This window comes from Limulus polyphemus, unplaced genomic scaffold (genome assembly GCF_000517525.1).
Source record: "Limulus polyphemus unplaced genomic scaffold, Limulus_polyphemus-2.1.2 Scaffold3, whole genome shotgun sequence".
Lineage (NCBI taxonomy): Eukaryota > Metazoa > Arthropoda > Merostomata > Xiphosura > Limulidae > Limulus > Limulus polyphemus.
Genome location: NW_013665613.1, coordinates 1,173,675 through 1,186,384, shown reverse-complemented (window position 1 = coordinate 1,186,384; position 12,710 = coordinate 1,173,675). Strand labels below are relative to the sequence as shown.

Here is a 12,710-nt window from a genome sequence, read left to right as displayed (position 1 = left end):
TGAGGATGCATATTCGTTTTTCCATTTTCTTCAGTTTGTTTGTATTTTTGTTAATAAACATAATAATAAAAAGTGTTCATCGTGGTAAATGAAATAATAATTTGATCTAAGTAAAAGTTTTTTCTTCCCGATTTGCATAAAATGCTTAAGTGATAGAAAAAAAAATTAATATTATTTTCGAAATCTGCGTAGCTGAATTATGGAAAATCTGTTATTCAAACCAAAACAACTTTTATGAAGTTTAAATTCGCAGGCCTGTGTAATTATCAAAGCCGTATAACAATCTGGATTTCCTGTTTACTCTGGTGCTCCTAGGAATGGTCTCTTGTCACAAGTGAAACAGCGTATTTTATTCATAAACATTTGTTACTTGTATTCGATGATAGATATTTGTCTTCGTGCCAACTTGAATTATTCACAACGATGTTTTTAATGTTATGTAATATAAAGAAGCTCCTTTAATGGAACATTTTTAATGAGAATACTTCGCGTGATAACTGTTCTTGTGTTCATACATAAAAATGCTTAATGATTGAATGCTGTATCAAATATCGAAACGTGCGTTTAAGTGAAAAATATGGAGACATTCTTAAAGCTATAAAGATGATGTAAGTATTTTCAGCAAAGTAAACACTGCACTGACAAAGAAATCATCAACACACCTTGCATTTTATCAACTCTCTATATCTGCAAAACCTGAAATTGACAAAGCAACAAATACGTGTTGACAGAATTTATTGAAAAAACGGAAGAATGATTACTGCACGGGATAGAAATACAGCTAATATAATACGTATTAGCAATTCAGTCGCAAAAATACAACTAATATCATACGTATTAGCAATTCAGTCGCAAAATGCTAGAGAAAAATCACGTAAAAATGTAGTACAGATGAAAGAATGAATATGGACGAGATGTGGTTAGCGTGCAAAGTTGTAGATCGGATTGTCTAAGGTTCGAGCCCAATACACTATTGAACTTGTTCCATTAGGTTTGTTAGTAACGATGCAATTGATGCAAATAAAGTTTTTATAAGATTTACATTTCTCATGCCATTAAATGATGAAACATGCTACAAAATATGCAATCAAAATAATTAATGAGAAAAAGCTTAATTTCACAAGTACCAGATGGCTCAACATTTTCTTGAAATGTGTTTTTTTATATTTTTGAATAGAAATGATACAAATATAAGCTATCGTAGTGAAATAATTGTAAATTATCTTACTTGAATATGTTTAATTGAATTTCAGGTCAGTAGTTTAAGAAAAAGGAAAGTTGATGATGTATTGCTCAATTAGGGAAATTTGAAAATATGAAAGTGGTTATGTACTGACAGGGAAATGTTTATTTCTTTCTTGGCGCAAAGCTATGTGATGAGCTATTTGTGGTATCATCACTGCAGGGAATCAAACTCTGGATTTTAACATAGTAATTCTACAAACGTATCACTGATCCATCTGTGAGAATGGAAATATAAACAGAATACCTATATTTAGGCCAAACAAACACCACCATACGTTTTTCTTTTACTAGTTGGTATTTTATAATTTTTACCTAGCATGGCCTAATGTTAGGGTTTTCAGACTGTGATTATATTGATTGACCAAAGGAAACGACCATTGAACGGGCTTGCAAATGTGCAACAGATGTCAGAACATAACAACGTTCATATTCGTTTAAAATGGTCAAGGTTTACTCCTGAAATAGAATGGAGAAACTTACAAAAGCTATAATGTGGTATTCAACAAAAAGTAAAATAAGAAATAAAGAGGAAAGCACGGTTTTATTTGTGCTTCAAACTGAAAGTTGGGGCAATGAATGACTGAAAGCTCGCGATATGGTCTGACCAGTTGCATTTTACAATGTTCTGTGCTGATGGTTAGTAAAAATCGAGAGGACCCCATGAAACACTTGACCCTATAAATGATATAATAGTATAGGGAAAGTTTTCCTGTAGGATTTGGGTCATATGACTCTTTTAGAAGTGAATATAACATGCAGAGTATGTATGAACGTAGTTATTGTTGATTGTGTATCGCATAACACTGCATTTTAGCTTTGATAAGAGAGACGCCTCTCCCCCCCCCCCAGACGATAATGCGATTATTAGTTATCGTCCTTTACAGCATAATTACTGGTATAGGGATGAGCTTGGACAAGCATTTAATATTTACGTTACTCATTCATGGTTTAAAATATATTTTTGAAATTTGCCAGCTAGTGAATCAAACTATTTGTGATATTTGCTTCCGAATATGAATGGATATTAAATATATCGTAAAAGTGCTTTTTAAACTAACATTAGTGAGCTTTTAGTTGTCTTGCTTTCATCATACAATGATAAATATCCTGAGATAACAATAAGAGGTGTTTGTATCTCTTTCCACGGTTGTAACAATGTCGTTGAGCTGCTTCGCTCCAGTTCTTCATACACATTTTAATATGGACGATTGTGAACATAGGTTTCTCTCAAGAGACTTGTTAGTACAGTTCATTCGATAACAGCCGTATACTTAGAAATCTATTATGGCTCGATACCAGTCTCAATGGACTTAATTCAAAGCGATGTTTACATTTTTCTCTTCACTGCTTTTCTGTGGACCAATGTCCCAAAACGTATGTCACGTGATATAATTTGCATTACCATTCCTAGAGCAAATTATTTTACACAAAACAACTTGCGTGGGACTTTCTTGCATGCGTGACGTCACCGATAAAACATGTCCATGGAAGTGCATTGTGATAAAGAAGAGAAACATCATGTAAAAACTGAATCCTACGCTCCAAGCGCTAACATAGCTCACCTAAGTGCGCATGCTTGGAAACATTCTTAATGGGTTTTTGTTCCTACAGAAAACCTAGACTTATGGAGTCAAACATCTTTTGATTTTCGCCATAAAAGCGTGAACGATGTGTCGTGCAGCGTTGAATACTGCAAGCGCCAGGTCTGCTTATTGTTTGAGGCATAGCTATTAACGTGAGCAAACATCTGTCTTTTATTCGCTAACATTTTCACGATGATTATAGTTAAAACTAAACCGAATTATATGTTGGACTTGAGAGTTGTAAAACCTAAGAAGCACTGATTTTTCCTAGCTCGAAAGAGCATAGGTCATATTCTTGTTTCTGAGTTTTCATGTATATAGAGGATGCTTTATTAATTTCCTCAGGTAACTATCATCTGTGGCTACATGATAATAACAGAAAAAAAATATCAGACTGAAACAATAGATGTGAATTCATATATTCTTTGGAATGCTTAATGCACTGTTATTACGCACAAACAGGCTGTAAAGAAAGCTTAACAAAAAACAAAGCGCTATCCGTAATATGTTTTACAAAAGCATTCGGATAGAAACATTTGTTTCTTTGGAGCTTATGTGATTTCTGTTTATGTTGTAGCATTTCAAATACAATTTTCTATTCCTTTTTTGTAATATCTTAATAAAATGTCAAACAAAATTATGGTGTATCAAGGATGAATTAATGTTATTACCATGTATCTAGTTCTTTTAATGCACAAGTACTGAGGTTGAGTACACTATACTAAAACGAACCTGATGTCTCACCATTTCGTTACAGTTCATGTTACCATGATCGGTCGTGCTCTATCTGACGGCCACGCATCTTGAAGATAGACCTACAGCGTAGGTTCTTTGATAATTAAGCACAAAGCTACACAATGGGCTATCTGTGCGCTGCCCACCACGGGTATCAAAACCCGGTTTCTAACGTTGTAACTCCGCAGACATATCGCTGTGCCATTAGGGGCGTGTAGGTTATATTGCAAATAGGATTCGTCTTAAGGCTTTCTGGTCAAAAGAATACCACTGTATACCACGTGCCATCTTGTGTCCCAGAACAGAGGCTCGCAGTACCTGTTTCAAGAGTCTGATTGCACAGAAATGTATATTTGCTGCGTCTTGATACTTGATCAGCATGTCTTCATATGTAATAAGATTAATACCCATTTCGTTCTCCAGCTGCTTGAGGTACGCGTAGGTTGACCAGTTATGTCGTAGAAGCAGCTAATATACACGTGACTCGTGTCGTTTTCCCAGATGAAGATTCTTCTTGATTAAGTTGATATTGATGTCAGAGGCACATGGACGGCTTTTACAACTGATGTGTACTCTGGATATCATCTGTTACAAGACGCTGCTCTTTATTTATCACGGATGGGGTATGACTTGTTAGAGGTCTCTTTAGGGATGGTCCATTGCTCCAAGATGATCCATATTCATTTGTTTTCCAATGCCATTAAGTACAAGGGATACCACTGTCTTGCAAATTTTAAATAACCGATCTTAACACACGTTTATGATCTGAGTGTGTGAACATTTTACGTTGAGAAAAGCCGTTATATTATCTTCTAAAAACGACCAATTTGCGATGGCGTTACTCTATACACGAAATCTCAAACAATGTCAAAAGGTAGTTCCTATACATTCTCTTCCAACGCGATTTTGGTTGTTACGTAACTTCCTGATTTGCATATTTAAAATAGTTTTATTATAATACACTTATACTTCTTTACTAGCATGGTTCTTTGTTCTGTTGTTAGGCCTACGTTTACATACGAGAGTTTTAAGATTAGTAACAAAAGCTGCTTTTTTGTTGTTTAGAATATTACTATTTTTTATTACTAGTATGCGTTTCTTGACATTTATCTCATTTCAGCATTTTTATAATATTTTTGTTAGCTTGACAGAAAACTCATAGAGATAGCTTAGGTATAAAATTGCAAGCTGTTCATAGACATATTTTCTATCCCAGGACAAAAACATGTTTCCAGAAAAGAAAATATAATTTTATCAATTTAATTATATGGGAATTTTCGGGCGTTGTTTTAAATTAACAATTTAGTTGTTTAGAAGAGACATTTAAAAACTGAGTCATCACAGTTAATAGGTATATTTTTTGCAAATTAGATAAGAGAAGACATTTCTATGAAACATATTTGCTTTAATTAAAATTTTCCTTTTCAATAAAGGAGCTCTAGAAGAGTCTCTAGACTTTAATTATTCGAAGCAAGTGACATATAATTCAATAAGTAGTTAATCATACATTTATGTGCTTATTTATAATAACAAATTTTATGAGGTTGTATTTCTGTTTAGTTAATTAACTATGATAAACTTTGTCAATAGTTATTTTATTCATTAATCTACCTGTCTGTTGTTCAAATTGCAGGAAAGTGGAGTCTTCGATCATACCTGTCTGTACATATGTATGTATTTTAATAATTTGAATTTCGACTGTTTGAAATGCAAGTTTAATTGTTGCTTCACGAATTTATACGTTATGATCACGAATCAAAATAACCTGTATTTAGTTCACTCAAGATTGAAGCGACACGCTTTCAATTATTATGTGATTATAGCTAAAATGCGATATTGGTCAGCTTTAAACTACGGTATTTAATTCAGTCTCATAGCTGAAACACTACATAATAAACATAAGGTAAGTGTCCCTTAAGTTAACACGAAACAGCGAACGAATGGTATTGTTTCACAGGTACTTTAAACAGAATACACGCACATACATTGACAGTTTGAAGTTCCCAATGTGACCACAAAAGGCCTCAGCATAGCGATCGAACCGTGACTATACTAATTAAACAGGACAGAAGCACCTCATTATAATTTTAACCTTATAGAAGGAAAGTTTTGTAATGCCAGTTTTGAACTAGAATTTGAATATACTCGACAGCTCAACAATATGTTGTATGTGTTCCGTGCAAATGTGGAACGCATGACTGAAATAATCATTATCTTTCATTCGCAAATGTTGAGGGGGCACAGTTCTGAATACTCCGGCTTTTCGAGTATCTTAGCTTAAATTGAACATTCTGCTTTTAGATTCTATAATGATATTAGTTTAAATTTTTTTCAAGGTTTTTATACAGCTCGTCCAAGCTTAACCAAGATGTAGTCTCGAATGAGCCGAATGATGTAAGTTTTTAGAGCCACAACGCATTTTACAATTAGTTTGTAAATGAAATATAAAATCACGTATAAAAACAGCTAGAGTTTAAGAATATTTCAAAAATGGAGGTTTTTTAATGTTATTTCTTCATCTCTGTTTTTTACTTTGCTTTGTCCATAAATTTCGTGTGGTCATTATATATTTATGGAATTTTTCTCTGTTTATTTGTTATTAAGCGCAAAGCCACACAATGAGCTATTTGTGCTGTGTCCATTGCGGGTATCGAGACCCGATGTTTAGCGTTATAAGCCTTCCAACTTAACGCTGAGCCATCGGGGCCATTTTAGAAATGATATAACCTATATTCAATTAGAGAAAGAAATTATCAGGACAATGATTTCTATTTTCTTAAGGAAACCTGGATTGTTAAAATGTGTTAAACACTTATGTGTTAAATCTTAATCTAATTGTACTAAAGCTATGCATAATACAACAGACATAAGTCTTGAATGTATATTTAAGACGCGTGCATTATTCATATTAACTCACATAACATTGACTATCATACTGAAAATGTGCAGACTTAAGCACGACACTAATTTTCACTTATTTAAAAGTATGAAATTTTTCTCTAACTCAGTATTTTACATTCAGATGGTAAATATGAATTTGATGAACAGCTTCAGGACATCTATAAGGTTTAAAAGATAAAATACATCACCAAAACCGAATTCCTAGTGACCATTATTCTTGGAACTGATGAAATCCTGCTTAGTAAGAATGACAATTTGTTGCAACGTGCGATGAATATCCTTCTAGTTACAGAACATTAATTCAGCTTAGTCTAAAGCGTAATAATGCAATTAATCATTTCCTGCGTATTTAAGTTAGATGCTGCATTCATGGATTTATATTTAGTGGTGCCCCCCAGTGGCACAGCGGTATGTCTGCGGACTTACAACGCTAGAAACCGGGTTTCGATACCCGTTGTGGGCAGAGCACAGATAGCCCATTGTGTAGCTTTGTGCTTAATTATAAACAAACAAACAAACACAATATCGAAATAACTGAGACATTTAAAAATTTTGTTTCAGCTGAAGGATGTCCATAAACCTCTAAAATGTTTTCTATATTGATAAATATATGTATATTAACAGAATCGCAGTTTATTTTCATATCTGAATCTAAGTACCGTGTTTGAGTTTTGGATGGTATAATATTTTTTATTTCAATTGTATTGTATATATAATAATGATAAATTTAGGCTATTATTATTATTACATGTAATTACATTACAAATATGTCAATGTTGAAGCAAATAAATCTAGTTTTGAGGTGTTTTTCTTCGTAAAGCAACTGTCATAAAAATGTTAGCTAGCAACCTTAAAAGAATAGATAACACCCATATATATATATCAACAACCTGCTTGCAAACATTACGTTTAAAACAGAACTAGTAATACATTTTACACTTTTATCGTTAAGAGTTTAATACAAATAATTGATTGATGTGTTGAATCCATCAACAGATTTGAAATTTAAAGGAAATTTCGTACACATAGTAGTGAAATCAGATATGAAATTAACAGATAGACGCTAGAGGATAATTATTCAAACTAACTGTTTTTAATTTTGTTTGACTGCATTCAAGATAACATATTTTCACTAAAATCTAAGCGGATAGCCTGCAACAGTTTAATTTAATTATATATTCATCAGTGTTTTTCAATTAACTTTATCTAGCAGGCTGATTTTAGATCATTTACCAAGAATATTCTGCAAGTGATAATCTTATAGAATTTCTAAGTTGCTAAGCTATGTTCCAAGGTCTAACTTATTAAAAAAACAGTTTATTATTGCAAATCAAAAGTCCATTTGGTGTTTTCAACCTGTTATGAAACACATGGACTAAACTGTCAGATCAGAGATTCCGAGAGTTTGTGGTATATTCGTCCCTTATTTGGAACCACTGACAAGAGAGAGGACAGCCAGTCAGCAGCATTCGTCAACACACAGGATTTGTTCGGCTTAGAAAGACGTATATCAGGACTGACTGAAAAATGTGCTGAACGTGTTCAGCAATATCAGTGCTCGAGCCTTGGACCTTTCAAATTGCAGTCCGGCTAGGGTCAATAGGAATTTCACTTTTAAAATTAATGGCTGGCGGTAAGCATAATGGGGGAATATAGAGTGACATTAGTTTTTCAAATATCAGGTTATTAGACCTCCATTGCAAAGCAATTGTGAAAACAATATCGTTTGAAGTTTGATTATAAGCCAAAATGAGCAGTGTAAATAATATTTTAACTGTAAAGCTAATATTGTTTCCATTAGAGAGGAAAAGCACTGTGATACTAATAATTTAAATTGTACAAAACAAATAAAATGAGTAATATAAGACTGTTTTAATATATGTGACCTGTCGTAAAATGGACAAGTATACTAGTAAACTAGTATTTTAATTCCTCCATTAAAGCAAATTAGTGGGTTTTCATATGATTTACTAAACTCAAATATGATTATGTTTCAATTACAGAAAAATGTAACAACAGTTAGAAATTTGTAGATAAGAGTTTATTATGTTTTATATACTATTACTATAAGAAATTACATTCGTGATGTTAGAAAAACACATAGGTTCAAGAAGTATTGATAGAAATGAATAAAAACCCTATAACCTGACTGCTTTCGAAAGGTGGACCTTTCTTCTTCAGGGGCAAATTAGGAATGAGGCATTCCCACTGAAGAAGAAGAAAGGTCCACCTTTCGAAAGCGCTCGGGTTATAGGTTTTTATTCATTTCTATAAGAAATTACATTCACTTTTGTTTATACGGACATCGATGATGAGGTCCGATAAGAATCTCAGTGTTATTTTTTTCAAATGGGAATAAATATATTATGTCACTATCTATATCTAAATATCCTGTCGTTATCTACATTTAAACTTTATACTATTATCTAAATTTAAACGTCCTCATGTTATCTAAACTCAAACGTCCTGTTGTTATCAAAATAAGTACCTTGTAAATCTCAAAAGTATTGTATATTTGAAGTACAAAAAATATACTGTATTTAGTATCATAATACTAAATAAATTCCATTCATATCTAGAAACAAGTTTCTTGCATTTGTAAACAGAAATATGGTTTAAAAGAATAATAATAAAACTCTTGTTATTATCTTAAGTTTCTGTTTATTCTAAAAATGAAGAATAACAAGTATTTCTCTTTAATATTTATAATATGTCAGTAATAACTCGCAAGTTTTAACTGCTTTGAATTTCTCTGATTAACAACAACTCTATAGTTAAACATTTATTAGCCATGTTTAGACTTAGTCATGCGCAAATAAATATTTTGGAGAAATAGATTCCTTATACAGGTAGTTTATAAAAGAATTGAAACACCTGGGTAACTGAAGGACAACAAGTATATGCAATGCAGAGGCTACCACACTGTTGTGGCTCGTCCATTAACTAAGCAAATAACATCCCAGCATGTATAGGGCCATGTATAAAAATGATGGACAGGCCTGGTTGCCTATAATCATGGCTAGCGTGGCTGTTGGGGTGCGTTTAGCGGGAGCTTCAGTGACCAAGACAGCTCACGAGCATCGGTGTTTAAGGTGATGTGAGCATGGAACTCCAAGGGAAAGACATCAGCAGCAAAGGGCAATAGTGGGCTGAAGCGCATATTCCAGGATCGTGATGTCTGTGCATTAATTCTAACTGCAAGGCAAAACAGGCAAGCAACCGTAGATCAACTGACTGTATTTCAAATTGGGGCGAGAGCAGATAGTTTTATCAAAAACGGTCCGCCGAGAACTCCACAAAACGGGATACCATAGTCGGGTTGCAGTGCACAAACTATTCATCACACCTGGCAATGCACGATTGCACGTCCAGTGGTGTAAAGAGCATAAGCTTTGGACTACGGAGAAGTCAGACGAATCATCCTTCACCATGTTCTCGACAAATGGACGAGTGTGGCGCAAACCTAAGGAACTCTACAGCCCTGAGTTCTTGGTCCCAACTGTGAAGGGTTCTTGTGGTTCTTTAATGGTATGTGGCGCATATTCCTCGCATGGCTTTGGTGCACTCATACCCTTAGAAGGCAAGGTCGATGCCAATCGATACATAATTGTACTGAGTGATCATCTTCACCCCATTTTACAGCATTTCTGTCCTGCAGAGAGGGGTGTCTTTCAATTTCACAATACCTCAGTTCACAGAGCACGAGTAGTCGCCCAGTGGTTTGAGGCGCATGACACTGACGTAATCTCTATGTAATGGCCTTTTCAGTCACCAGATCTGAACCCAATAGTGCATGTATAGGATATACTGGAATGACGCCTGAGACAGCGTTTACCACTTCCATCAACTAGGTGTCAGTTGATTGACTTTCTCGTGGAAGAGTTGTGTCGCATTCCTCCTGCAGAATTCCAGAAGCTGGTAGACTTTATGCCACGGCTCATACAAGCCGTACTAGCCGCACGTGGTGGCCCAATATCCTATCAAGGGACTTTACATTGGTGTTTCTATTTTTTTGTCACTACCTGTACTTTTGATCTGAAGGTATTATAGATAATAAAGGATAAAGTATAGTTCGAAGCATTTTTTTATATTATTTTAAATCATGATCATTTGCGTTATATCTCGGAAGAAAAAGTATTTTTTTTTCTGAAAAGAGGTCATTACTATAGCATAGGCCAAATTAAATTAATATTCAATATTACAGAAAAATGAACCGATTACTAAAGCGCTTATCTATAAAAAAAGCGAATTGCGTGAGTTTATGGTAACATCATAAAAACTAACGAAATGAGACTCTAGGATTCGGTTAAGCAAAGGGTTATTACTTGATCTTTAATAATTTTCTCCATCTAGTTCAGCATAATTGGTTGTTTTAATACTAAACAACGCAATTTATCCTGGCGAGGATCGAAACCCCAATTTTGCGTTATAAACATTCAACCTTGTTGCCGAGTCATCGGCTGGGTTAATCTAATTGTACAAAATTATAAAAGTACTTTAGAGGAATTACATGAGATAAAAGGAGACCTAAAAATAATCCATATTCTGAACATTTCTTACAATAAAAATCTTATTTTGTAACTGTTACTGGCATAGCCTTTAAACCATTATTGTCTGTTTTGTACATAAAGCATAGAACATTATGAAACAATATCATCAATATCTAATGCAAATTTATATAAACCTCCTAATCTACAAAATATCGGGCAAAAATAAAAACAAATGCATAGAATGTCCATCTTGTATGTATCAAGCACATCACGTTCTGCTTCAGCCCTTTTCTGCTTTCTAGTCAGTGGTTTGTGACAGACAAACAATTGATTTGAAAACATATTTCTATTCACCTTTGACTAGGAATCTATTAAGGATAATTTAAGAGGAATCTAGAAAGAAAAACCTACAGTCTAGCGCGGTTTTTATCATGAATGTTAGGCTTATTTTCTCAATGATTCGCCAGGTTTCGGTGCTAATAACTGTAACTTACAGGGTGTACCTGGCATTGAATACGATCTAGACATAAAAGTTTTTGTTTTGAGATTTAGTAGATTTTCTCACTGATGATATATGTGAGGGATACTGGGAAAATATGGTGTTTTTACACATCGGGTTACTCATAGCAAAGCATGCTTTAACAAAACATAATTTTAATATCTAATTCGAAAAAAAATTAAAGCAGAGGTAATAATATTCTGTGAAATAATTGGATCACTGAGATATGATGAAGGAAAAAAATAAGCCTTAGGAAACGTACGTTTCATCCATTTTAAGCTAATAGTGGTGATTTGAAGGTTCTTTTATCTGTAACTGCTTATTAAAAATGTTCGTTAAATACCTTCATAATTGCAATGAAAACATGTAACCCTAAATTTAAACGCTTGATAGTCATCAATGAACTAGAGTAAGACTGAATCGTGCTAAATAATATTTATTTTTTGCGAAAATCTTGGAGAAATATTAGTGATAAATTATTTATGGTAATGAATATTTTAAAGCTAGTAAATTTGTCGTTGGTATAAAAGTTGTATTGCTATTAGAAAAGGGTGATACTGAAGACTTTCAATAAGCTCATTCTTATAAAAAATCTTACCTTATATATTTCTTACCGACGCCCGACGGCAGAGATATAGTTTTTCACTTTTCTGAGTTTGAAGAGAATAAGTTTTAATCTCGTTTTGATAAAATTTGGTACAAAGGTTGGGTGTTCCTCAAAGGTCAAGGTCATATCGATAATTATCCTCTTTTTTTATACTGGTGGTAAGTTAGGACTTTCAATAATGATTACCACCCATACTGATAATCATCCTCTTTCTTTATACTGGTAGTAAGTTAGGATTTTCAATAATGGTTACAACTCGAGAATCATTTGCAAAGGAAGAAAGATTCTTGCACCTACATCTACGTTTTTGAGGTTTGAGGAATTGTTTGATGTATATTTTAGCTTAGTTACTGCACAATTAAAAAAGATTAGGCTCGGGAATTGCACTTTCTGATTGTCTTTCTAGTTTTTATCGTGTTTTATTGTTCTTCAACTTTTATAAATATATAGTTTTGACCCTTTCGTAAGATAACTTTGTGTAAAAACAAAATTGAGTTTATCAAGTTAAAGAAAACTTATACTACTGTACCACAAGTTTGTAATTAATCAAATATTATTGTTGCTATTATTAAAATTTTAAATTAATATTATTTATTCTATTTAACAATTTTTTGACATTATAATATATGATCCACATCTTTTTGCTGTTT

At 33.3% G+C, this 12,710-nt stretch overlaps 1 protein-coding gene across 1 annotated transcript in view; it reads right to left on the bottom strand.

The window, feature by feature from the left end:
• Positions 1 to 12,710, bottom strand: part of LOC106469035 (adenylate cyclase type 1-like) — a 179,939-nt gene that overhangs the window by 87,303 nt on the left and 79,926 nt on the right. The window lies entirely within an intron of this gene.